General features: G+C 45.0%; 5 non-coding genes across 5 annotated transcripts; 3 read left to right on the forward strand and 2 right to left on the reverse strand.

Moving 5' to 3' along the window:
- Positions 1 to 4,441: 4,441 nt before the first annotated feature.
- On the reverse strand, positions 4,442 to 4,514 carry trnav-cac (transfer RNA valine (anticodon CAC)). Its single transcript has one exon. It is a non-coding gene; the product is annotated as a tRNA-Val (tRNA).
- Positions 4,515 to 5,404: 890 nt separating this feature from the next.
- On the forward strand, positions 5,405 to 5,479 carry trnan-guu (transfer RNA asparagine (anticodon GUU)). The gene has a single exon. It is a non-coding gene; the product is annotated as a tRNA-Asn (tRNA).
- Positions 5,480 to 14,096: 8,617 nt separating this feature from the next.
- trnav-uac (transfer RNA valine (anticodon UAC)) lies at positions 14,097 to 14,169 on the forward strand. The gene has a single exon. It is a non-coding gene; the product is annotated as a tRNA-Val (tRNA).
- A 4,119-nt stretch (positions 14,170 to 18,288) lies between these two features.
- Positions 18,289 to 18,376, forward strand: trnap-cgg (transfer RNA proline (anticodon CGG)). Its single transcript is given in 2 exon segments — positions 18,289 to 18,324; positions 18,341 to 18,376. It is a non-coding gene; the product is annotated as a tRNA-Pro (tRNA).
- A 6,008-nt stretch (positions 18,377 to 24,384) lies between these two features.
- trnaw-cca (transfer RNA tryptophan (anticodon CCA)) lies at positions 24,385 to 24,456 on the reverse strand. The gene has a single exon. It is a non-coding gene; the product is annotated as a tRNA-Trp (tRNA).
- Between the last annotated feature and the right edge of the window lie 245 nt (positions 24,457 to 24,701).

The raw sequence follows: 24,701 nt of genomic DNA on the forward strand, positions 1-24,701 counted from the left end.
GAGTGCCCCCGGCTGAGCTACGCATGAAAAGGACACTTAAAAGTAGACTTTCGCTGGTCCACCACAACCTGCATGATCAGGTAGAGAGCAGGCGCCAGCAACAAAATGTAAATGATGGTCGCGCCACTGTGTCACAGGAAATTGATCTTAATAACCCTGTGTATGTGCTAAACTATGGACATGGTCCCAAGTGGATCGCGCGCACGGTGATCGCGAAAGAAGGGAGTCGGGTGTTTGTCTTCAAATTAGACAATGGACAAATTTGCAGAAAGCACCTGGACCAAACGAGGCTGCGGTTCACAGACTGCCCTGAACAACCCGCAGCAGACACCACCTTTTTCGAACCCGCAACACACACCCAAAGGATCAACGACACCACCACGGATCGGAAATGGAACCCATCACACCCAACAGCCCAGCAAGGCCAGACTCACCCAGCAGCCCTGCAGGGCCAACAACACGCCTGCTCAGCGAGGGCACAGCCAAAACACCAGAACAGACATTTGTACCGAGGCGGTCCACCAGGGAAAGAAATGCTCCCGACCGCCTCACCTTGTAAATAGTTTTCACTTTGACTTTGGCGGGGGAGTGATGTTGTGTCTCTGTAAAGCATGCACTCCCATGTTCCACCACCAGGGAGCGCATCCCCTAAAATTCCAAGGGATCCCAAGAGACTGTTGGATGCTCTCGTTCCAAGTTATTACTCTGGAAAGTTTCAGACCGGGCACTTGTTCAGTGCTGCTGGAAGGCCCAGTGACCGGGATATCCTCTACCCGGGTTTTTCCTGAGCCTCTGCTCGGTGTACGGGGAGCTTTGGTCCGGGTCCGAGATAGCTTGCATCATGTGACAATGTACCCCGGACAGCTCTTGTTCCATTTTATCGTACACAAGATTTCATTTCAAAAATATTTCCGCCAACAGGCGCTCAATCCCTCTCTCTGCATAACGTTCCTTTCACAAACATTTCTCTGATTGGAACTACACCAAACAACAATGTTCCTTTCAAAGTCATTAAACTCCCCAATTTACACATCCACAATTTTAAGGACAACGACTGAAAGCGCATTGCGATCAGAAAATTGCTGGACCTCCTGTGGTTAATGACAGAGCTTTTGATGGTTGATCTCCGGACACACCTTGGAATTCAGGAGAACCTGTTTCGTGGTTTGAAGTTCGAGATTAACCCACGGGGCGGAACCAACAGGCGCCTGGCAGCAATCAGCGACAGAAGATGCAACTGAAGCAGGCCCGGCTATCACCGGCATTACCATCGCCGAATCCCCCGCCATCAACAGCCTGGGATCACCATTGACCAGTAACTGAAGGGGATTGACAGGAGTGACGTTGAGAAGCCCGGATAGCTCAGTCGGTAGGACAGGAGGCTCTTAATCTCATGGTCCTGGGTTCGAGCCCCACGTCGGGTGAATTATTTTCCTTAAACGTTTATGTTGCTTTCACGGGATTTAATCTTCTTTTGCACAATGAAAGAAATGCTAACTGTTTTGGTCTCCTTATTTAAGGAGCGATATACTTACATTGTAGGCCGTTCAGACAAGGTTCACGAGGATGCAGGAAGAATGTTCCCGATGACAAGTTGGCAAAAATAATTAAAGTCTGTGAGATACTCAAGCATTATTTCAATAATTAATCCACCCACAAGATTTGAGATACAACAAGGATCCATAGCTTTGCCAAGACGAGCCAGCTCACTTGGTCAAATATAAAACTCTTAATCTCAGGGTTGTGGGTTTGAGCCCCACGTTGGGTAAATGGCTTCTGTTGCAAGCCAGTAATGACATGGACTCTCTTACTAATCCACCCAACTTACAGTAACACAGTCCCGCCTAAAGAATGAGGAATTATGGGTGACTGCATGTTGATCAGCAGAGAACTTCCTCCTCTCCGATTCCACTAAGGCTCACCCTCCCACGAGCACCTCTCGACAGGACAGGCTGCTGTCCAGATCGATTATACAGAGGCTTGGAATACAAGAGCAGGGAGGTTATTCTTGAACTGTTAGGCCACAGCTAGAGTACTGCATGCAGTTCTGGTCACCACATTACAGCAAGGACGTGATTGCACTGGAGAGGGTACAGAGTAGCTTTATGAGGATGTTGACGGGACTGGAGAATTTTAGATCTGAACAGAGATTTGCTGCGTTTGTTTTCCTTGGAACAGAAGAAGCTGAGGGGAGAGGATTGAGGTGTATAAAATTATGAAGGGCCTGGATAGAGTGGACAGGAAGGACCTGTTTCCCTTAGAAGAGGGGTCAACAACCAGGGGGCACAGATTTAAAGTAATTGGTCGAAGGTTTAGAGGGGATTTGAGGGGAAATCACTGGAACTCACTGCCTGAAAGGGTGATCGATGCAGAAACACTCTGCACATTTAAAAAAGTACTTGGATGTGCACCTGAAGTGCCGTAACCTACAGGGCTACGGACCGAGAGCTGGAAAGTGGGACTGGGCTGGGGAGCTGTTTGTCGGCTGGCACGGACACGTTGGGCCGAATGGTCTCCTTCCGTGCTGTAAATTTCTCTGATTCCATGATGAGCAATTAACATTTTAAACCAGTCTCCTGAAACACAGAGTGCGTAAAGTCAGATAGGGGATAAAAATCCCTCAAGGGACACACAGGGTAAGATAAAGGAAAAAGGGAAGCTAAGGACAGATAGCGAGAATTCGACACTGCAGAAACTCGAGAGGTGTATAAAAAGAGCAGGGGTGCAGGATCAGAACAGCCACGATATTATTGGATGGTGGAGCAGGCTCGAGGGGCCGAATGGCCGACTCCTGCTCCTTACGTACTTATGTTAATTGTTGAATCATTGCCCATTGCACGCACTTTACTTGAGGTGTCTGATTCAGAATGTTCATTGTAACATGTAATGAACATGTAACAGTGTAATATCTCCAAGTTGGCAGATGACACTAAACTGGGTGACGGTGTGAGCTGTGAGGGGGACGCTAAGAGGCTGCAGGGTGACTTGGACAGGTTAGGCGAGTGGGCAAATGAATGGCAGATGCAGTATAATGTAGATAAATGTGAGGTTATCCAGTTTGGGGGCAAAAACACTAGGGCAGAATATTATCTGAATGGCGGCAGATTTGGAAAAGGGGCGGTGCAACGAGACCTGGTTGTCATGGTTCATCAGTCATTGAAAGTTGGCATGCAGGTACAGCAGGCGATGAAGAAGGCAAATGGTAAGTTGGCATTCATAGCGAGGGGATTTGAGTATAGGAGCAGGGAGGTCTGACTGCAGTTGTGCAGGGCCTTGGTGAGGCCCCACCTGGAATATTGTGTTCAGTTTTGGTCTCCTAATCTGAGGAAGGACGTTCTTGCTATTGAGGGAGTGCAACGAAGGTTCACCAAACTGATTCCCGGGATGGCAGGACTGACATATGAGGAGAGACTGGATCAACTAGGCCTGTATTCACTGGAGTTTAGAAGGATGAAAGGGGATCTCATAGAAACATTTAAAATTTGGATGGGACGGGACAGGTTCAATGCAGGAAGAATGTTCCCGAAGTTGGGGAAGTCCAGAACCAGGGAACACAGTCTAAAGATAAGGGGCAAGCCGGACTGACATATGAGTAGAGACTGGATCAACTGGGTCTTTATACATTGAAATTTAGAAGAATGAGCGGCGATCTCATAGAAACATTTAAAATTCTGATGGGACTGGTGAGTGCCAACTTTAGCTCAGCCGTTACTTCGTAAACCAACTTTGTGAAAAGTTTGAATTTGTCTTAATGTAGTCGCTGCCTGGTGTTTTTGTTGTCATTTTCAATCTCCTTCTTTCACACTGAAACAAATGGTAACCCTATTTGTAAATTAGGAATGCGAGATTTTTAGAGAGCATATTTAAATGCTTCACAAAAACATTCTGATCACGACAGCTACAGGGTACGATTCCCAGTTAGAGAAGTAATTTTGCTACCACCGTTTTTAATTAAAGTGAAGTAATTTAATTAAATTACACAGATGACCCAAAGCACTTCAGAGTGGTGTCAAAACAAATGAGTTGGTAATTAGAAAAATAGGAATGTCAGAAGTTGGATTTGAGTTTCTGGGATTGAGGATGAATAACCCTCTGTGCACTGGAACTGGGAAGGGTGAATAATGAATGAGTTGTTTCCGGGTTTGAAATGCGGCTTGTATTTGCTGGTATTAACCGATAGCATTATTTAGCAGAATGAAATAAATGCTAACATGATCACTGAGGGACAGTCGAAACTTCAACAACTTAATTTTAATAATTTGTGAAACTTGAATCATTGATGAAGTTTTATTCCTTTTCTGATTTTACACACTCTGTATTTTAGGAGACTGGTTTTAAATGTTCATTGCTCACCATGGAATCAGAGAAATTTACAGCACGAAAGGAGGCAATTGTCACATGAACAATGAACATATAAAACCAATTTTTGTTTCAGAAATAATGTTTCCACCCGGGCTTGAACCGGGAACCTTTCGTGTGTGAGGCGAATGTGATGACCGCTACACTACAGAAACCAGCAGGTAATGCCAAGCCCAGAGAGAAATGTACAGCAGCAATCTGCAATACTCAATCCCTCTCTCTGCAAAAAGTTCCTTTCACAACATCTCTCTGACCGGAACTGCACCAAAATAAAATATTCCTTTCAAGTGTGCAAATTATTTTCGTTTAACTTTTATTTTGCTTTCATGGTATAACATCGTTAAGGAATCGATAATCTGCTTTTGCACAATGAAAGAAATGCTAACTGAGGGAAAGTCAGTCGGTCAATAATTGGTTCTGTGCTCTGCATGTTGGTAATGTAGCCAAGGTGATCCAAAGATCGGTGGGAGAGCAAGTTGTGAGGAGGACACAAACAATCTGCAAAGCGATATCGATAGGCTCAGTGGCTGGGCAGTAATTTGTCAGGTGGAGTATAATGTGGGAAATATGAGGTTATTCACTGTGGTCGGGATAATAGTCAGGCCATCCTGACTATTCAGTGCTGTGTGTGGCCACCTGCAGGTTGATGTTGAACTTTTGTGTCCTGTTATGTGAAATAAATGAGGGCAGCAGGCATATCTCTGCCTGACACCGGGGAAATAGTGAGAGAGACCTTGGAGCAAGGGTCTGGTTATTGCCAAACAGCAAAGGAAATATTAATTCTAGAAAACAAATGTCTGAAAGAACAGTGACCCCGACCTGATTGGAACACACAATCTTCGGATTTACCGTCAGACACACTACCGTTGCGCCACGAGGCCTAAACAGTGCGGTGGAAATGTTCGTCGAAATGAAGGTTCTGCAATACAAGGGGCTTGGAAATATGGAGAACCAGTTTCGAGGTTTGAATTTAGAGATACATCCATGGTGCGGAGCCAACAGATCCCTGGCAGCGATCAGTGACAGGAAGATGCAACTTATGCAGTCCTGACTAGCTCAGTCGGTAGAGTTTGAGACTGTTAATCTCAGGGTTGTGAGTTCAAACCCCACGTTGGATGAATTATTTTCCTTAAACTTTTTTGGTGCTTTCACAGGAAAACATCATTAATAAACCCACAATCTTCTTTTGCACAATGAAAGAAATGCGAACTGAGGGAGAGTTGATCATTTAATCATTTATTCTGTGCTCTGTATAAGAACACAAAAACCAGGAGCAGGATTCGGCCATTTGGCCCTTCGAGCCTGCCTTCTTATGCACTGAAACAAATTTTAACCGTGTTTTTAAATGAGCAGTGCGAGATATTTCGAGGGCACATTTCAATCCTTCACAAAACCATTCCATTCGCTACAGCCACCCAGGATCGATTCCCGGTTTGAGAAGTAACTTTGATATCACTGTTTTTAATTGAAATGCGTCATTTTATTAAGTTCGATGGATGTCCCAAAGCACTTCAGAGTGGTGTACAAACAAATGAGTTTGTCATTAAAAACACTGAATGTCAGGATTGGGATTTGAACCCACGCCTCCAGAGGAGACAGTGACCTGAACCAACGCCTTAGACCGCTCGGCCATCCTGACTGTTGGATGTTCAAGTTGCAAGTTATTACACTGGAAAGTTTCAGAACGGGCACTTGTTCAGTGTAGCTGGAAGGCCCAGTGACCGGCATATCCTCTCCCCCGGGGTTTTCCTGAGCCTGTGCTCGATGCACGGGGAGCTTTGGCACGGGTCCGAGGTAGCTTGCATGTGTAGGCTGCTTGCTGGCTTCAGGTGGTCTCTTACCAGTGTGATCAATTCTTCAAACGACTTGCTTGCTGGTTTCTCGTGTGCCAGCAGGTCCTTCATTGAAGCGTATGTTTTCGAGCCGCAGCTGGTCAAGAGATGGGCTCTTCTCTTGTCTGCCTTATTGTCGCCTAACCAGTCTTTGGTTACAAAGATTTGCTGGAGCCTTTCTATAAAGTCCTCCCAATTATCTCCAGCATTGTATTTTACATCTGAGCCGTTTGTCGCCATTCTGTGGATTCTGTAATCCCGTAACTCGTCGCCAATGAAAAGTCCTGACCCTGTAATACAGACTCACACGAGGCACATACTGAAGTCAAGTTCACTCTGGACCTGCACCTTTATTACACAGCTCTCGAATGTCACACTTGCCTGAGACCTATCCTTATATACCTGTCTGGGAAAGGTATCCAGTGTCTCCTGCAAATGCACCCCTGGTGGTAAGGTAAGTTTGTGGTTACAGGTCATCTCTGGTTACATTCATGTATGGCATGGTAAGGTACAGTTATGTACAGTAGTGTGAGATACATGACAGTATTGGTATTTATGGTGATTACAGGAATTATTAATCGTCTCACAGACCTCAATTATTTTTATGCGATGAATTGATCGAGGATTGAAACCAGGTTAGTGCGCCAGATCGTAACCCCTCTATCACCAGGGAACAGTTGCGATACATGTCGATATACATATATATATTTATAGATTACCCTGAATATCAACGGCTACCTACCTAGACCTCGTGGTGCAACGGTAGTGTGTCTAACTTTGAGTGAGAGAAATTGTTCCACAGTGACACCCATCTCATCTTTTGATCACTTTTAAACACTAGAAACTGAGACAGGGGAATAAATAGAGAAACCAACTGACAGGGTTATAGACAAGAGGAAGAGAGAAGGGAAAAATACTGTCCCCACCCAGAACGAATGCAAAAACCCCTCTGCTGCGCTCGGGGTGACCACCCACAGCCTGGATACACTAACGTCCCAACAACTCATTGACTGTCGGAGAGGGACTGTGCGGTGCTTCAGAGGACAGCTCGAAAAAGCAAAGTCACTGATTCCGTCTCATGTGCTCCTCCAATCAAGAAGAGCAACACACTAAAAATGCTCCAATAATGGTTAAAACCTTATCTTCACATTTGCTGCACAGTTGGCTCGTTGGTCGAGGGTTATGATTATTTTTTCGGGGTTGATACTTGAAATTTGCGAGAGGTCCCGGATTCAAATCCTGGACGAGCCCTCAATTTACCCAAGAATTTTGAAATTGCATCGAACTTTTGCAAAGAAGGTCTTGCATTTCTTCAACACTTTTCAGGAACTCATGACGCCCCAAAGCGCTTTGTAGCCGTTGAGTTATGTTTGAAGTGTTGAAGTGTTGTATTGTGGGGAAAGATGTGCTCAAATCACCCCACACGAACTGCAACTCTTTGCGAAGGAGTTCGGTGCAAATAATCAGGTGCCTCAGGGACTTGGACTTTCTGTAAATGAGTTTTGCTTGTACCTGCGTTCAAGATTGAAACAGTTACTGGGCTTCCATCTCACGGGATCAGTGTGTAGCGGTTAGTGAGTAGGTGACCAGGTTGATGTGCGCCGCTTTCAATCTTTGAAATTTCACCAAACAAAGAAACGGTGAATCCAACTGTCCCTGTAAGCGACGGATTGAAGGGATCGCTGCTCCAAACAGAGCTGGAACACGCACAGTGCAGGAATAGGGTCCGCAACATTAAATGTCAAAGTTAATAAGCAGACAATAATTAAACATACACTTAACAACAGTACTTACAGCCAAACCATGCGAATGTTAGCCGAAGAACTCAAACACGTTACAATTCCCAGCTCGGTGTCCAAATTGATCAAACATTAATCGGATTCTAAACTATCCGTTCCAAATGGCACATTTTATACCTTTTCGTTACCCCTGCTACGTGACAATTTAAACTTTTAATAGTATTACCGAACACAAGTGCCCAACTTCTGATGGAAGGTCATTAACCTGAAACGTTTACTCTGTTTCTCTCTCCACAGATGCTCCCTGACCTGCTCAGTGTTTCCAGCATTTACTCTTTTTATTCTCCAAACTTATAATCAGAATATCACTTCCCTTGTCATCCAACTACACTCCTTCCTGATATGTAGCCTTGTCCTACAAACCAGGCTCCTTTCGGATGATTCAGGCATTCATTGGAATTATAACTTCTTAATGATAACAATTATGGGAAGTAAGTAACGATGTAATACTTGCCACCATAGCGCGCGACTGTTGGAGTCCTAATGGTCACCTGCCCACACGAACAGGGCCAGTATAAAAGGTTGGCTGCCATGCAGTTCAGGCACACTGCAGTTGTAATGAAGAAGACTAAGATCACACCAAATTTAGCTTACAGAACTCAGCCTCGGTGAGTTCTTCTCTGCACAACAATTGGCGACGAGTAACAGAATTCGAATTTTCACGCAACCATGGCTGCTGTTTGAATATTAGAGAGATCCAAAGAGGATGATGATTGGGAAGCCTTCGTCGAGCAGCTCGACCTGTACTTTGTGGCCAACGAGCTGGAAGGAGACACTAACGTGGCGGAGCACAGGGCGGTTCTCCTTACCATCTGTGGGCCAAAAATATACAGCCTCATCAAGAATCTGCTCACACCGACAAAACCAAAGGAGAAGGAATATTCAGCGTTGTGCACACTGGTTTGGGACTACCTAAAGCCGAAGGAGAGTATCCTCATGGCCAGATATCGTTTTTACACGCACCATCGCTCCGGGGACCAGGACCTGGCGGATTATTTCACCGACCTGAGACAGCTCGCGGGACTTTGCTATTTTGGAGCTGCATTGGGGCAAATGCTGTGGGACTTTTACGTGCTAGGCATCAGCCACGAGTTCATTCTTCGAAAGCTGCTGGCTGCTGAAACCCGAGACCAGAGCAGGGCCATCGCGATCGCCCAGGCATACACGGCCACGGACGATAACACCAAACAGATATCTTCTCAACATCGAAGCTCATCGGCAAGTACTGTGCATAAAATGATGTCGCTAGCAGGCCGAACTGCATATGGCAGAATCTATACGTCCGTGGCTGCAAGACCTGTGATAACTCAGAGTCCGCCATCGGGGATCGATGTGCATCTATTAGCACCGTGTTGGTGCTGCGGAGATAATCCTCGGGCCCATCAATATCGATTCAAGCACTACTTGTGCAAAGGCTGCACAACGATGGCGTACCTCCAGTGAATGTGCAAACGTGCTGTGACATACCACGTGGCAGAGGATGATCGATCCGGCACGGATCATGCAGCACAGGCAACTCAACCCGAGGAACAAGGACTCCCAGGTGCCGGTGGGGATGTTGCATTTTATCAGGGAGGCTTTGAGGGTGTGCCCGAAACGTTTCCTCTGCCCACCTGGGGCTCGCTTACCGTATCGGAGTTCTGAGTGGAGCGCTTGCTGAGAGAGTCTCGTGTTGGGCATGTGGACAATGTGGCAAGCCCAACGGAGCTGGTCGAGTGTGGTCAGTGCTTCAATGCTGGGGATGTTGGCCTGATCGAGAACACTGATGTTGGTGCGATGTCCTCCCAGGGGATTTGCAGGATCTTGCGGAGACAGCCCTGGTGGTATTTCTCCAGTGAATTGAGATGTCTGCTGTATATAGTCCATGTCTCGGATCCATACCGCGGGGCAGTTATCACCACCGCCCTGCACACCATAAGCTTGGTGCCAGATTTGAGGTCCTGGTCTTCAAACACTCTCCTCCTCAGGTGATCGAAGGCTGTGCTGGCACACTGGAGGCGGTGTTGAACCTCGTATTCGATGTCTGCCCTTGCTGATAGTAGGTTCCCGAGGCGTGGAAAATGTTCCACGATGTCGAAGGCCACACTTACAGCCTTCTTAAATATATCACCCTCATTCTATTCTCTTGAAACAAGTTCCTGGATTATCGGCTAGCTTTGTAGGTTAGAGCTGTGGTTTTATCCTGTGATAGATTCTATCATAGTGTTTCCGAAGTGTAGTAGTTATCAAATTCGCCTCACACACGAAAGGTCCCCGGTCCGAAACCGGGCGGAAAGATCTTGAAAACTTGAAAATGGGCCGAATAGCTGACTCCTGTTCCTAACTCTTACGTTCCTTTGATCTCTTGACCTTTCACAGGAGAACAAACTCTTCTCTGAACATGCATGATAAAGCTCCAGAAAATATTTCCGTCCGAGGTGCTTTCGCGTGTGAGGCGAACGTGTTAACCGTTACACTTCGGAAACATCTCCACTTTCAGCACCAGATTACCAAAATTAAACCCAATGAGATCGGGATAAAAGTTCCTCACATGCTCAGGGCAAAATATCTGATTGATGGTCCACAAAAGAATGAACAAACTTCAGCACGAGGTCAGACGGAAATGTTAAGCGAGCACGTGGACTGCTGAATTGCACTTTTAAGGAGTTGGTGATGACAAAACAAATGGGTTCCGCTTAAAGATCAGAAAAGGCACAAGTGGGATTCGAACCCTCACCTTCAGAGAAAACTGCAAATTGAACACAGCACCTTAGACCGCTCGGCCATCCTGACTATGCAGTGCTTTGTGTGGCCACCTGCAGGTTGATTTTGAACATTTGTGTCCTGTCACATGAAATAAATAAGGGCAGCAGGCGTATCTCTGCCTGACACCGGGGAAACAGTGAGACAGACATTACAGCAAGGTTCTGGTTATTGTCAAACAGCAAATGAAATATTAATTCTGGAAGAAAAATATCCAAAAAAACACTGACCCTAACGTGATTTGAAAACGCAACCTTCTAATTTGGAATCAGACACACTACCGTTGCACCATGAGACCTACACAGTGATCTGGAGATGTTCGTCTATATGAAGGTTCTGCAATACAAGGGGCTTTAACATCCCCGCCCATTCCCACCAGGTATCACAAACAGCGCTCACCGGACAGTCACCGAATGGTTTGCTCGAAAACCTTTCTCTTGCTTTCACGGGAAACCATCATTAATTAACCCCTCACCTTCTTTTGCACAATCAGACAAATGCTAACTCAGGGACATTCCATACTTCAATCATTTGGCCTGTGCTTTACATCTTAACTCGAAAGCCATATCCCATTTTACTCACTGTATTTTAGCTTTCTGGTTCAAAGTCTTCAGGGATCTGGGGCAACTTTTATCAAATTTAGCAGCACCGGTTTTTCCTATCATGCACACAAAATAAAATCAGTCGTGAAGATAAAATCCCTCCGTGCGTATTTTCAGATTCAATGCTGTCGGATTTCAAATAAAGTGAAAGAATTTTACACTGAAAAGATTTGCAAGTGTTACTTGTATTTGTGTCTTTAATTAAACTTTGTGGCGTCTGACTCCCGTTCATGCCACTGCTGAATAAGAAAGGAGGGTTTGACGATGACCAGCTCATCCTTTATATTCGCTGGTTTCTCACCCTTTGGTGGGCTGCAGTACAGCGGATATCACGTTGGCCTCTCACGCAAAAGGTCCCCGGTGGATCCGTTTTCTCTCAGTCAAAGTTATCTATTTATTGAAGTGAAATAAAGTGCAATTAAGGAATAAGGGAGCCCTTTTACCAGGAGAATAAATAGAAAATGCTGGAAATCTCAGCAGATCAGGCAGCATTTGCCAGGAGACTAAACACGGGATTAAACCAGAGACTTTTCCCGTGTAAAGCAAACGTGATAACCACTACACTGCAGAAACCTCTGGTACAATAACCCCAACAGAGGGGAGGTGACCAGTGAGCTTCCTCTGTGCTGATCGGCATTGTGTGTCGGCTCACCTGAAACAACTTCTGTCCCACACTGAAAGTTCTCAATCCTTCTCCTCCGCTGCCCTTTACAGAAATGTCAGGGATCATCCAGCCACCGTGTTCACTTCCACATCCTCACAGTGGGGCCACAGATGCTCCTACCTTTCTATCCGCGATCAGCGAACTCACCCAGTTTACAAAATTAAACCCGAATACGTGCTCGGCAAAGGGCAGGAGAAGCCAGATAGTCTGTAAACTCGGTCTATCACAGAAAGTATTTGTATTCATGGTGGTTACAGCAATTATTAATCGTCTCACAGATCTCAATTATTTTTATGCGATGAATTGATTGATAATTGAAACCAGGTTAGTCCGCCGAGTCTTAACCGCTCAACCACCAGTGAACAGTTACGATACATGTCGATATATTTATATATATTTATATGTGAACCTGAATTTCAACGGCTACCTACCTAGACCTCGTGCTGCCCACGGTAGTGTGTCTAACTTTGAGTGAGAGAAATTGTTCCACAGTGAAACCCATTTCATCTTTTGTTCCCTTTTAAACAATAGAAACTGAGACACGGGAATAAATAGAGAAACCAAAGCACAGGGTTATAGACAACAGGAAGAGAGAACGTTTCGCAGAACACCTTTGGATACTTCTTGACAACCTCATCCGTTGATGAAAATCTCGCTTCCACACAGAAAATCTGACTACAATCCAGCTTCAGTGAGCTTAATCAATTTCTTCCTTGTAAGGCAGACTTGTCTCTTTTCACTACTATTCGAGGCAAGTTCTGAAATTAATCTTTATATTTCACCGATTGGTACAGTGATATGACCAACCACAGGAATTTACTCTCCCGAGTAGCCTGGCAGCTCTATCTTGGGTTTCTCCAGTTGGAAATCACGCAATTTGTCGCGATACAGTGACTCCGGTATTACACTCACGGATGCACCCGTGTCAATTTCCATTGGTATCTTGAATCCAGCAACATCTATGTGGATTTTGATGCTTTCCGAATCACTGTCCGTTAACTCGTGCTCCTGATGATGTGTAACTCTAACATCTCCTCACCTGATGTTGGTCTTCCATACTATGAAGTCTCTTGGGATTTGGACTCAGAGCTTTGAACGCTGGACTCATAGCTTTAACAACAGGTTTACCCTTCAGGCGGCATGCCTTCGTAAGATGCCCAGTCTTTCTGTCGAAGAAACACTCTGTCTTCACGTGTGGACAACTTTGAGCAATGTGTTGTCCCAGGCACCTACAGCATGACTTCGACGCTCTGTTAGAATTTCCAGTTTCTGAGCCTTTGGGCTCCCTTGTAATACCTTCAAATGCTCTGATAATGACTCCACGAGACAATGTGTCGTTCTTTAACTGCAGTGACCTGAGTCATTTATTGATAAACTTTATTGGTGGCCTGCCTTTTATACTAGGCCAGGCACACCTGTGCAGGTAAGCTACAAGTCTCCCACTGCAGTGCCCTCTGGTGGCACACCATGTAATAGTACAAGCTGTAACCATGTAGAACACATGACAGGTGTCACTGTGGAACCGTTTCTCTCACTCAAAGTTAGACGCACTACCGTGGGCGCCACGAGGTCTAGGTAGGTAGCCATTGACCTTCAGGTTCATATATAAATATATATAAATATATCGACATGCATCGTAACTATTCCCTGGTGGTCGAGGGGTTAAGAACCGGTGCACTAACCTGGTTTGACATGTATCGTAGCTGTTCCCTGGTGGTCGAGGGTTTAAGACCCGGCGCACTAACCTGGTTTCAATCCTTTCAATTAATACCAATACTTTCTATGATAGACCGAGCTTGCAGACTATCTGGCTTCTCCTGCACTTGGCCGGGCACGTGTTTGGGGTTTAAGTTTGTAAACTGGGTGAGTTCGCTGATCGCGGGGAGACGGTCGGAGCTTCTATGGCCCCACTGTGAGGATGTGGAAGTGAACACGGTGGCTGGCTGATCCATGACATTTCTGTAAAGGGCAGCGGAGGAGAAGGATTGAGAACATTCAGTGTGGGACAGAAGTTGCTTCAGGTGAGCCAACACATTCCCGATCAGCACAGAGGGAGTTCACTGGTCAGCTCCTCGCTGTGGGGGCTGTTGTACAAGAGGTTTCTGTAGTGTAGTGGTTATCACGTTTGCTTTACACGTGAAAAGTCCCTGGTTCAATCCCAGGCAGAAACATTATATTTAAACTTGCTGTGGATGAACAATCGGAGGCGAGTTTCGTCTTGCTGCAAATGCTGCCTGGCCTGCAGAGATTTCCAGCATTTGCTGTTTTTATTTGCTATTAATTCTACTGGCAAAAGGGCTCCCTTATTCATTATTTGCTCTTTATTTCACCAATAAATCGATAACTTTGAGTGAGAGAAAGTGGATCCACCGGGGACCTTTTGCGTGTGAGGCCAACGTGATATCCGCTACACTGCAGCCCATCAAAGGGCGAGAAACCACTAAATATAAAGGCTGAGCTGACAAATATCAGGGGCAGTGCAGTCTGGTCAATGTCAAACCCTCCTTTCTTATTCAGCAGTGGCATGAACGGGAGTCAGACGCCACAACGTTTAATTAAAGTCACAAATACAAGTAACACTCGCAAATCTTTTCAGTGTAAAATTCTTTCACTTTATTTGAAATGCTGCTGCGTTGAATCTGAAAATACACACGGTGGGATTTTATCTTCACTACTGATTGTATTTTGTGTGCACGGTAGGAATACTCGGTGCTGATAAATTTGATAAAAGTTGCCCCAGATTCGTGGTGTCATCGGCAATGAACACTTTCAAACAGAAAGCGAAAATACATTGAGTAAAATGGGTTAACATGCATAAGAACATAAGATCATGAGAAATAGGAGCAGGAGTGGGCCATACGGCCCCTCGAGCCTGCTCCACCATTTAATACAATCATGGCTCATTTGATAATGGACTCAGGTCCATTTCCCTGCCCGCTCCCCAAAGCACAGGCCAAATGATTGAAGTATGGAGTGTCCTTGAGTTAGCATTTGTTTGATTGTGTAAAGAAGGTGAGGGGTTAATTAATGATGGTTTCCCGTGAAAGCAAGAGAAAAGTTTTCGAACAAACCATCCGGTGACTGTCAGCTGAGCGCTGCTTTTGATACCTGGTGGGAATGGGCAGGGATTTTAAAGCCCCTTCTATTGCAGAACCTTCATACAGATGAACATCTCCCGCTCACTGTGTAGGCCTCGTGGTGCAACGGTAGTGTGTCTGACTCCAGATCAACAGGTTGTGTGTTGAAATCATGTTGGGGTATTGCTCTTTTGGATATTGTTCTTCCAGAATTAATATTTCCTTTGCTGTTTGGCAATAACCAGACCATTGCTCCAAGGTCTGTCTCACTGTTTCCCCGGTTTCAGGCAGAGATACGCCTGCAGCCCTCATTTATTTCATGTGACAGGACACAAGAGTTCAAAATCAACCTGCAGGTGGCCACACACAGCGCTGAATAGTCAGGATGGCCGGGCTGTCGAAGGTGCTGTGTTCAGGTCACTGTCACCTCGACACGTGTGTTCAGCTTGAATTCCAATTCTAACAATAATTATCATTAAACGGAACACATTTGTTTGACACCATGGCCAACTCTTTCAAAGTGGGATTCAGCTGTTCAGTTGCTCGCTTAACATTTCCGTCTGACCTGGTGCTGGAGTTTGTTAAAGAGAGTCAGTGCAGAAGATTCAACCTTTCACCTTATTCCTGAGCACCACCTTCATACCTCGGGCCAGAAAGTCTCAAGCCGTACATTCCTGATCCTAACCACTCGCTGCTAAATGGCCAGCTCCTGTTCCGATGTGTAAAGTCTGGGAAACACGAGATCAATTCCTACCACACTCACAGCCTTCCTAAATATAGCAGCGTCATTCTATTCTCGTAAAACCAGCTCCTGAAGTATCGGCCAGCTGTGTAGATTAAAGCGCTGATTATGTTCCTCGCATTGTGTTAATTGCAGTGTTTACGTAGTGTAGTGGTTATCACATTCGCTTAACACGTGACAAACCCCCGTATCGCAACCGGCCGTGATCATTGATCAATTAAAGATTAGAAAAAATGAAATAATTGACATTAATGGTTCAATATTAACAAAGTTGGTTTTTGTTTCTGCTTAAAGATTAAAAATAATGAACACCAGAAGTGGCATTTGGACCCTTGTCTTCAAGATAGATTTTGAACTGAACATAGCACCTTCGACCGCTCGGCCATCCTGGCTACTCACTGCTGTGTGTGGCCACCTGCAGATTGATTTGAAATTTTGTGTCCTGTGACATGAAATAATTGAGGGCAGCAGGTGTATCTCTGCCTGACACCGGGGAAACAGTGAGACAGACCTTGGAGCAAGGGTCTGGTTATTGTCAAACAGCAAATGAAATGTTAATTCTGGAAGAAAAATATCAAAAAAAACACTGATCCTAACGTGATTTGAATACGCAACCTTCTGATCAAGATTCAGACACACTACCGTTGCAGCATGAGACCTACACAGTGAACTGGAGATTTTTGTCTAAATGAAGGTTCTGCAATACAGGGGGCTTGAAAATCCCCGTCCATTCCCACCAGGTATCACAAACAGCGCTCACCGGACAGTCACCGTATGGTTTATTCGAAAACTTTTCTCTTGCTTTCACTGGAAACCATCATTAATTAACCCCTCACCTACTTTTGCACAATCAAACAAATGCTAACTCAGGTACATTCCATACTTCAATCATTTGGCCTGTGCTTTGCATCTCAACTCGAAAATCATATCCCATTTTACTCACTGTATTTTAGCTTTCTGGTTCAAAGTCTTCAGGGATCTGGAGAAACTTTTATCAAATTTAGCAGCACCGGTTTTTCCTATCGTGCACAGAAAATAAAATCAGCAGTAAAGATAAAATCCCACCGTGCGTATTTTCAGATTCAATGCTGTCGGATTTCAAATAAAGTGAAAGAATTTTACACTGAAAAATTTGCAAGTGTTACTTGTATTTTTGTCTTTAATTAAACTTTGTGGCGTCTGACTCCCGTTCATGCCACTGCTGAATAAGAAAGGAGGGTTTGACGTTGACCAGCTCATCCTTTGTATTCAGTGGTTTCTCACGTTTTGATGGGCTGCAGTGCAGCGGATATCACGTTGGCCTCACACGCAAAAGGTCCCCGGTGGATCCGTTTTCTCTCAGTCAAAGTTATCTATTTGTTGAAGTGAAATAAAGAGCAATTAAGGAATAAGGGAGCCCAGGAGAAAAATAGCAAATGCTGGAAATCTCAGCAGGTCAGGCAGCATTTGCCAGGAGACTAAACTCGGGATTGAATCAGGGACCTGCCCCGTGTAAAGCAACCGTGATAACCACGACACTACAGAAACCTCTGCTACAATAACCCCAACAGAGGGGAGGTGACCAGTGAGCTCCGTCTGTGCTGATCGGCATTGTGTGTTGGCTCACCTAAAACAACTTCTGTCCTGCATTGAATGTTCTCAATCCTTCTCCTCCGCTGCCCTTTACAGAAATGTCAGGGATCACCCAGCCACAGTGTTCACTTCCACATCCTCACAGTGGGGCCACAGAGGCTCCGACCTTTCTATCCGCGATCAGCGAACTCACCCAGTTTACAAAATTAAACCCGGAATACATGCCCGGAAATGGACAGGAGAAGTCAGATAGTCTGTAAGCTCGGTCTATCACAGAAATATTGGTATTCATGGTGGTTACAGCAATTATTAATCGTCTCACAGACCTCAATTATTTTTATGCGATGAATTGATCGAGGATTGAAACCAGGTTAGTCCGCCAGGTCTTAACCGCTCGACCACCAGGGAACTATTACGATACATGTCGATATATTTATATATATTTATATGTGACCCTGAATATCAACGGCTACCTACCAAGACCTCGTGCTGCCCACGGTAGTGTGTCTAACTTTGAGTGAGAGAAATTGTTCCACAGTGAGACCCATTTCATCTTTTGTTCCCTTTTAAACACTAGAAACCGAGACAGGGGAATAAATAGAGAAACCAAAGCACAGGGTTAAAGACAAGAGGAAGAGAGAAGGGGAAAGATACTGTCCGAACCTAGAACTAATGCAGAAACCCCTCTGCTGCGCTCGGGGTGACCACCCACAGCCTGGATACACTAACGTCCCAACAGCTCATTGACTTTCGGAGTTGGACCGTGCGGTGCTTCAGAAGACAGGTCGAAAAAGCAAAGTCACAGATTCCATCTCATGTGCTCCTCCGATCAAGAATAGCAACACACTAAAAATGTTTCAATAATGGTTGCACCTTATCTCCACGTTCGTTGAGCAGTTGGCTCGTTGGTCTAGGGGTATGATTCTCGCTTCGGGGTTATTGCTTGAAATTTGCGAGAAGTCCCGGGTTCAAATCCCGGACGAGCCCTCAGTTTATCCAAGAATTTTGAAATTGCATCAAACTTTTGCAAAGAATGACTTGCATTTCTACAACACCTTTCAGGAACTCATGACGCCCCAAAGCGCTTTGCATCCGTTGAGTTGTGTTTGAAGTGTTGTCGTGTGGGGAAAGATGTGCCCAAATCACCCCACACGAACCGCAACTCGTTGCGAAGGAGTTTGGTGCAAAAAATCAGGTGCCTCAGGGACTTGGACTTTCTATGAATGAGTTCTGCTTGTACCTGCGTTCAAGCTTGTAACAGTAACTGTGCATCCATCTCACGGGACCAGCGTGTAGCGGTTAGTGAGTAGGTGACCAGGTTGATGTGCGCCGCTTTCAATCTTTTAAATTTCACCAAACAAAGAAACGGTGAATCCAACTGTCCCTGTAAGCGACGGATTGAAGGGATCGGTGCTCCAAACAGAGCTGGAACACACGCAGTGCAGGAATAGGGTCCGCAACATTAAATGCCAGAGTTATTAAGCAGACAATAAAGAAACATATACTTAATAGTACTTACAACCAAACCTTGCGAATATTAGCCTAAGAACTCAAACACGTTGAGGTTTTCAGCTCGGTGTACAAATTGATCAAACATTAATCGGATTCTGAACTATCTGTTCCAAATGCCACATTTTATATATTTTCCTTACCCCTGCTTCGTGACAATTGAAACTTTTAATAGTATTAGCTAACGCAACTGCCCAACTTCTGATGGAAGGTCATTAACCTGAAACGTTAACTCTGTTTCTCTCTCCACAGATGCTGCCTGGCCTGCTCAGTGTTTCCAGTATTTACTCTTTTTATTCTCCATACTTATCATCAGAGTATCACTTCCCTTGTCATCTAACTACGCTCCTTCCTGATATGTAGCCTTGTCCTACAAACCAGGCTCCTTTCTGATGATTCAGGAATTCATTGGAATTATAACTTCTTAACGATAAAAATTATGTGAAGTATGTAACTATGTCATACTTGCCACCAGAGGGCGTGACTGTTGGAGTCCGAATGGTCACCTGCCCACACCTGCAGTGCCAGGAAAAAGGTTGGCTGCCATGTTGTTCAGGCACTCTGGAGTTGTAATAAAGAAGACTAAGATCACACTAAATTTAGCTCACATTACTCAGCCTCCTGGTGTTCTACTTTTCACAACAATTGACGACGATTAACAGAATACAAACCTTCACACAACCATGGCTGCTGTTGGAATATTAGAGAGTGAAATAAATGAGGGCAGCAGGCGGATCTCTGCCTGACACCGGGGAAACAGGGAGACAGACCTTGGAGCAAAGGGATATGGATGGAGTCGGCAAAACTTGAGGCATCTGATTCAGGAGAGTCGCGGGGCGTGGAAATTCGGGAGTTTAATGACTTTGAAAGGAACATTTTTGTTTTGTGACGTTTTGTTCAGAGAAATGTTTGTGAAAGGAATCTTTTACAGGAAGGGATGCAGCATTTAACCTTTTGCCTTAGCACTTGTTTCTGGGTGTCAGGATCACATTTCGTTTCAATGTTATTCTTCCAGAATTAATATTTCATTTGCTGTTTGACAATAACCAGACCCTTGCTCCAAGGTCTGTCTCACTCTTTCCCCGGTGTCAGGCAGAGATCTGCCTGCTGCCCTGATTGATTTCATGTGACAGGACACAAAAGTTCAAAATCAACCTGCAGGTGGACACACACAGCAGTGAATAGTTATGATGGCCGAGTGGTCATGCTGATGTGTTCTGGTCACTATAGATAGTGTGCGAATCCTATTGCAGACATTTCTTATATTGAATCATTCGGCAGAACCCATTTGCTTTGTCACCACCAACTCCTTAAAATTGCGATTCAGCAGTCCACCTGCTCGCTGAACATTTCATTCTGACCTGGTGCTGAAATTTGTTCATTCTTTTGTAGAACGACAATTATTTATTTTGCCCTGAGCATGTGAGGAACTTTTCTACCGATCTCATTGGGTTTAATTTTGTTAATCTTGTGCTGAAAGTGGAGATGTTTCCGCAGTGTAACGTTTAACACCTTCTAGTTTTTTGAGTTAATGCTCAACTTTCTCCTTGAGTGCATATGGTACGGAACGGGGCTTGTAGTAAACCAATCTATCGTCCTTCTGTACCCTGACACTCGCCTTGAAGCCATGGATCGGACTGTCCGTTTCGCAGAACACCTTTGGATACTTCTTGATAACCTCATCCGTTGATGAAAATCTCGCTTCCACACAGAAAATCTGACTACAATCCAGCTTCAGTGAGCTTAATCAATTTCTTCCTTGTAAGGCAGACTTGTCTCTTTTCACTACTATTCGGGTCAAGTTCTGAAATTATTCTTTATATTTCACTGATCGGTGCAGTGATATGACCAACCACAGGGATTTACTCTCCCGAGTAGCCTCGCTGCTCTATCTTGGGTTTCTCCAGTTGGAAATCACGTAATTTGTCGCGGTACAGTGACTCCGGTATGACACTCACGGATGCACCCGTGTCAATTTCCATTGGTATCTTGAATCCAGCAACATCTATGTGGATTTTGATGCTTTCTGAATCACTGTCCTTTAAACTAGTGCTCCTGATGATGTGTAACTCTAACATCTCCTCATCCTGTTGTTGGTCTTCCATACTATGTAGTCTCTTGGGATTTCTACTCATAGCTTTGAACGCTGGACTCATAGCCTTAAAAATAGGTTTACCCTTCAGTCGGCATGCCTTCGCAAGATGCCCAGTCTTTCTGTCGAAGAAACACTCTGCCTTCACGTGTGGAGAACTTTGAGCAATGTGTTGTCCCAGGCACCTACAGCATGACTTCGACGCTTTGGTAGTATTTCCAGTTTCTGAGGCTTTTGGCTCCCTTGTTATACCTTCAAATGCTCTGATAATGACTCCACGAGACAATGTGTCGTTCTTTAACTGTAGTGACCTGAGTCCTTTATTGATAACCATAGAGTGAGGATCACACCTGGTGGCCTGCCTTTTATACTAGGCCAGGCACACCTGTGCAGGTAAGCTACAAGTCTCCCACTGCAGTGCCCTCTGGTGGCACACCTTGTAATAGTACAAGCAGTAACCATGTCGAACACATGACAGGTGTCACTGTGGAACCGTTTCTCTCACTCAAAGTTGGACGCACTACCATGGGCGCCACGAGGTCTAGGTTGGTAGCCATTGACATTTTGGTTCATATATAAATATATATAAATATATCGACATGCATCGTAACTGTTCCCTGGTGGTCGAGGGGTGAAGATCCGGTGCACTAACCTGGTTCGACATGTATCGTAACTGTTCCCTGGTGGTCGAGGGGTTAAGACCCGGCGCACTAACCTGGTTTCAATCCTCGATCAATTCATCGCAGAAAAATAATTGAGGTCTGTGAAACGCTTAATAATTGCTGTAATCACCATGAATACCAATACTCTCTGTGATAGACCGAGATTACAGACTATCTGGCTCCTCCTGCACTTTGCCGGGCACGTGTTTGTGGTTTAATTTTGTAAACTGGGTGAGTTCGCTGATCGCGGGGAGAAGGGAGGAGCCTCTGTGGCCCCACTGTGAGGATGTGGAAATGAACACGGTGGCTGGGTGATCCGTGACATTTCTGTAAAGGGCAGGGGAGGAGAAGGATTGAAAACTTTCAGTGTGGGGCAGAATTTGTTTCAGGAGAGCCAACACATTCCCGATCTGCACAGAGGGAGCTCACTGGTCAGCACCACGCTGTGGGGCCGTTGTACAAGAGGTTTCTGTAGTGTAGTGGTTATCACGTTTGCTTTACACGCGAAGGATCTCTGGTTCAATCCAAGGCAGAAACATTATGTTTAAACGTGCTGTGGATGAACAATCAGAGGCGAGTCTCGTCTCCCTGCAAATGCTGCCTGACCTGCTGAGATTTCCAGCATTTGCTGTTTTTATTTGCTATTTATTCTCCTGGCAAAAGGGCTCCCTTATTCATTAATTGCTCTTTATTTCACCAATAAATAGATAAGTTTGTCTGAGAGAAAACTGTTCCACCGGGGACCTTTTGCGTGTGAGGCCAACGTGATATCCGCCACACTGCAGCCCATCAAAGGGCGAGAAACCACTGAATATAAAGGCTGAGCTGACAAATATCAGGGGCAGTGCAGTCTGGTCAATGTCAAATCCTCCTTTCTTATTCAGCAGTGGCATGAACGGGAGTCAGGCGCCACAAAGTTTAATTAAAGACACAAATACAAGTAACACTTGCAAATCTTTTCAGTATAAAATTCTTTCACTTTATTTGAAATGCTACTGCGTTGAATCTGAAAATACACACGGTGGGATTTTATCTTCACTACTGATTGTATTTTGTGTGCACGGTAGGAATAATCGGTGCTGATAAATTTGATAAAAGTTTCCCCAGATTCGTGGTGTCATCGGCAATGAACACTTTCAACCAGAAAGCTAAAATACAGTGCCTAAAATGGATTAACATGCATAAGAACATAAAATCATGAGAAATAGGAGCAGGAGTGGGCCATACGTCCCCTCGAGCCTGCTCCACCATTTAATACAATCATGGCTGATCTGATAATGGGCTCAGGTCCACTTCCCTGCCCGCTCCCCAAAGCACAGGTCAAATGATTGAAGTATGGAGTGTCCCTGAGTTAGCATTTGTTTGATTGTGTAAAGAAGGTGAGGGGTTAATTAATGATGGTTTCCCGTGAAAGCAAGAAAAAAGTTTTCGAACAAACCATCCGGTGACTGTCAGCTGAGCGCTGCTTTTGATCCGTGTTGGGAATGGGCGGGGATTTTAAAGCCCCTTGTATTGCAGAACCTTCATATAGACGAACATCTCCAGGTCACTGTGTAGGCCGCGTCGTGTAACGGTAGTGTGTCTGACTCCAGATCAACAGGTTGTGCGTTGAAATCATGTTGGGGTATTGCTCTTTTGGATATTGTTCTTCCAGAATTAATATTTCCTTTGCTGTTTGGCAATAACCAGACCCTTGCTCCAAGGTCTGTCTCACTGTTTCCCCGGTGTCAGGCAGAGATACGCCTGCTGCCCTCATTTATTTCATTTGACAGGACACAAAAGTTCAAAATCAACCTGCAGGTGGCCACACACAGCGCTGAATAGTCAGTATGGCCGGGTGGTCGAAGGTGCTGTGTTCAGGTCACTGTCTCCTCTACACGTGTGTTCAGCTTGAATTCCAATTCTAACAATTATTATCATTAAACGGAACACATTTGTTTGACACCACGGCCAACTCCTTCAAAGTGGGATTCAGCAGTTTAGCTGCTCGCTTAACATTTCCGTCTGACCTGGTGCTGGAGTTTGTTAAAGAGAGTCAGTGCAGAAGATTCAACCTTTCACCTTATTCCTGAGCACCACCTTCTTACCTGAGGCCAGAAAGTCTCAAGCCGTGCATTCCTGATCCTAACCACTCGCTGCTAAATGGTCAGCTCCTGTTCCGATGTGCAAAGTCTGGGAAACACGAGATCAATTCCTACCACACTCACTGCCTTCCTAAATACAGCACCGTCATTCTATTCTCGTAAAACCAGCTCCTGAAGTATCGGCAGTGTTTCAGTAGTGTAGTGGTTATCACATTCGTTTAACACGTGAAAACTCCCCGCATCGCAACCCCGCGTAAACATTTTGAACATTGATCAATTAAAGATTAGAGAAAATGAAATAATTAACATGAATGGTTCAATATTTACAAAGTTGGTGTTTGTTTCTGCTTAATGATTAAAAATAATAAACACCAGAAGTGGAATTTGGACCCTTGTCTTCAAGATAGATTTTGAACTGAACACAGCACCTTCGACCGCACGGCCATCCTGACTTCTCTCTGCTGTGTGTGGCCACCTGCAGATTGATTTTGAAATTTTGTGTCCTGTCACATGAAATAATTGAGGGCAGTAGGCGTATCTCTGCCTGACACCGGGGAAACAGTGAGACAGACCTTGGAGCAAGGGTCTGTTTATTTTCAAACAGCAAATGAAATATTAATTCTGGAAGAACAATATCCAAAAGAACAGTGACCACGACGTGATTTGAACACGCAACCTTCTGATCTGGAGTCAGACGCGCTACCGTTGCGCCACGAGGCCTACACAGTAAGCTGGAGATGTTCGTCTATATGAAGGTTCTGCAATACAAGGGGCTTTAAAATTACCGTCCATTCCCACCAGGTATCGCAAGCAGCGCTCACCGGACAGTCACCGTGTGGTTTTTTTCTTAACCTTTTGTCTTGCTTTCATGGGAAAGCATCATGAATTAACCCCTCACCTTCTTTTGCACAATCAAACAAATGCTAACTCAGGGACACTCCATACTTCAATCATTTGTCCTGTGT

The sequence above is a fragment of the Pristiophorus japonicus genome, unplaced genomic scaffold (genome assembly GCF_044704955.1).
Source record: "Pristiophorus japonicus isolate sPriJap1 unplaced genomic scaffold, sPriJap1.hap1 HAP1_SCAFFOLD_42, whole genome shotgun sequence".
Taxonomy (NCBI): domain Eukaryota; kingdom Metazoa; phylum Chordata; class Chondrichthyes; family Pristiophoridae; genus Pristiophorus; species Pristiophorus japonicus.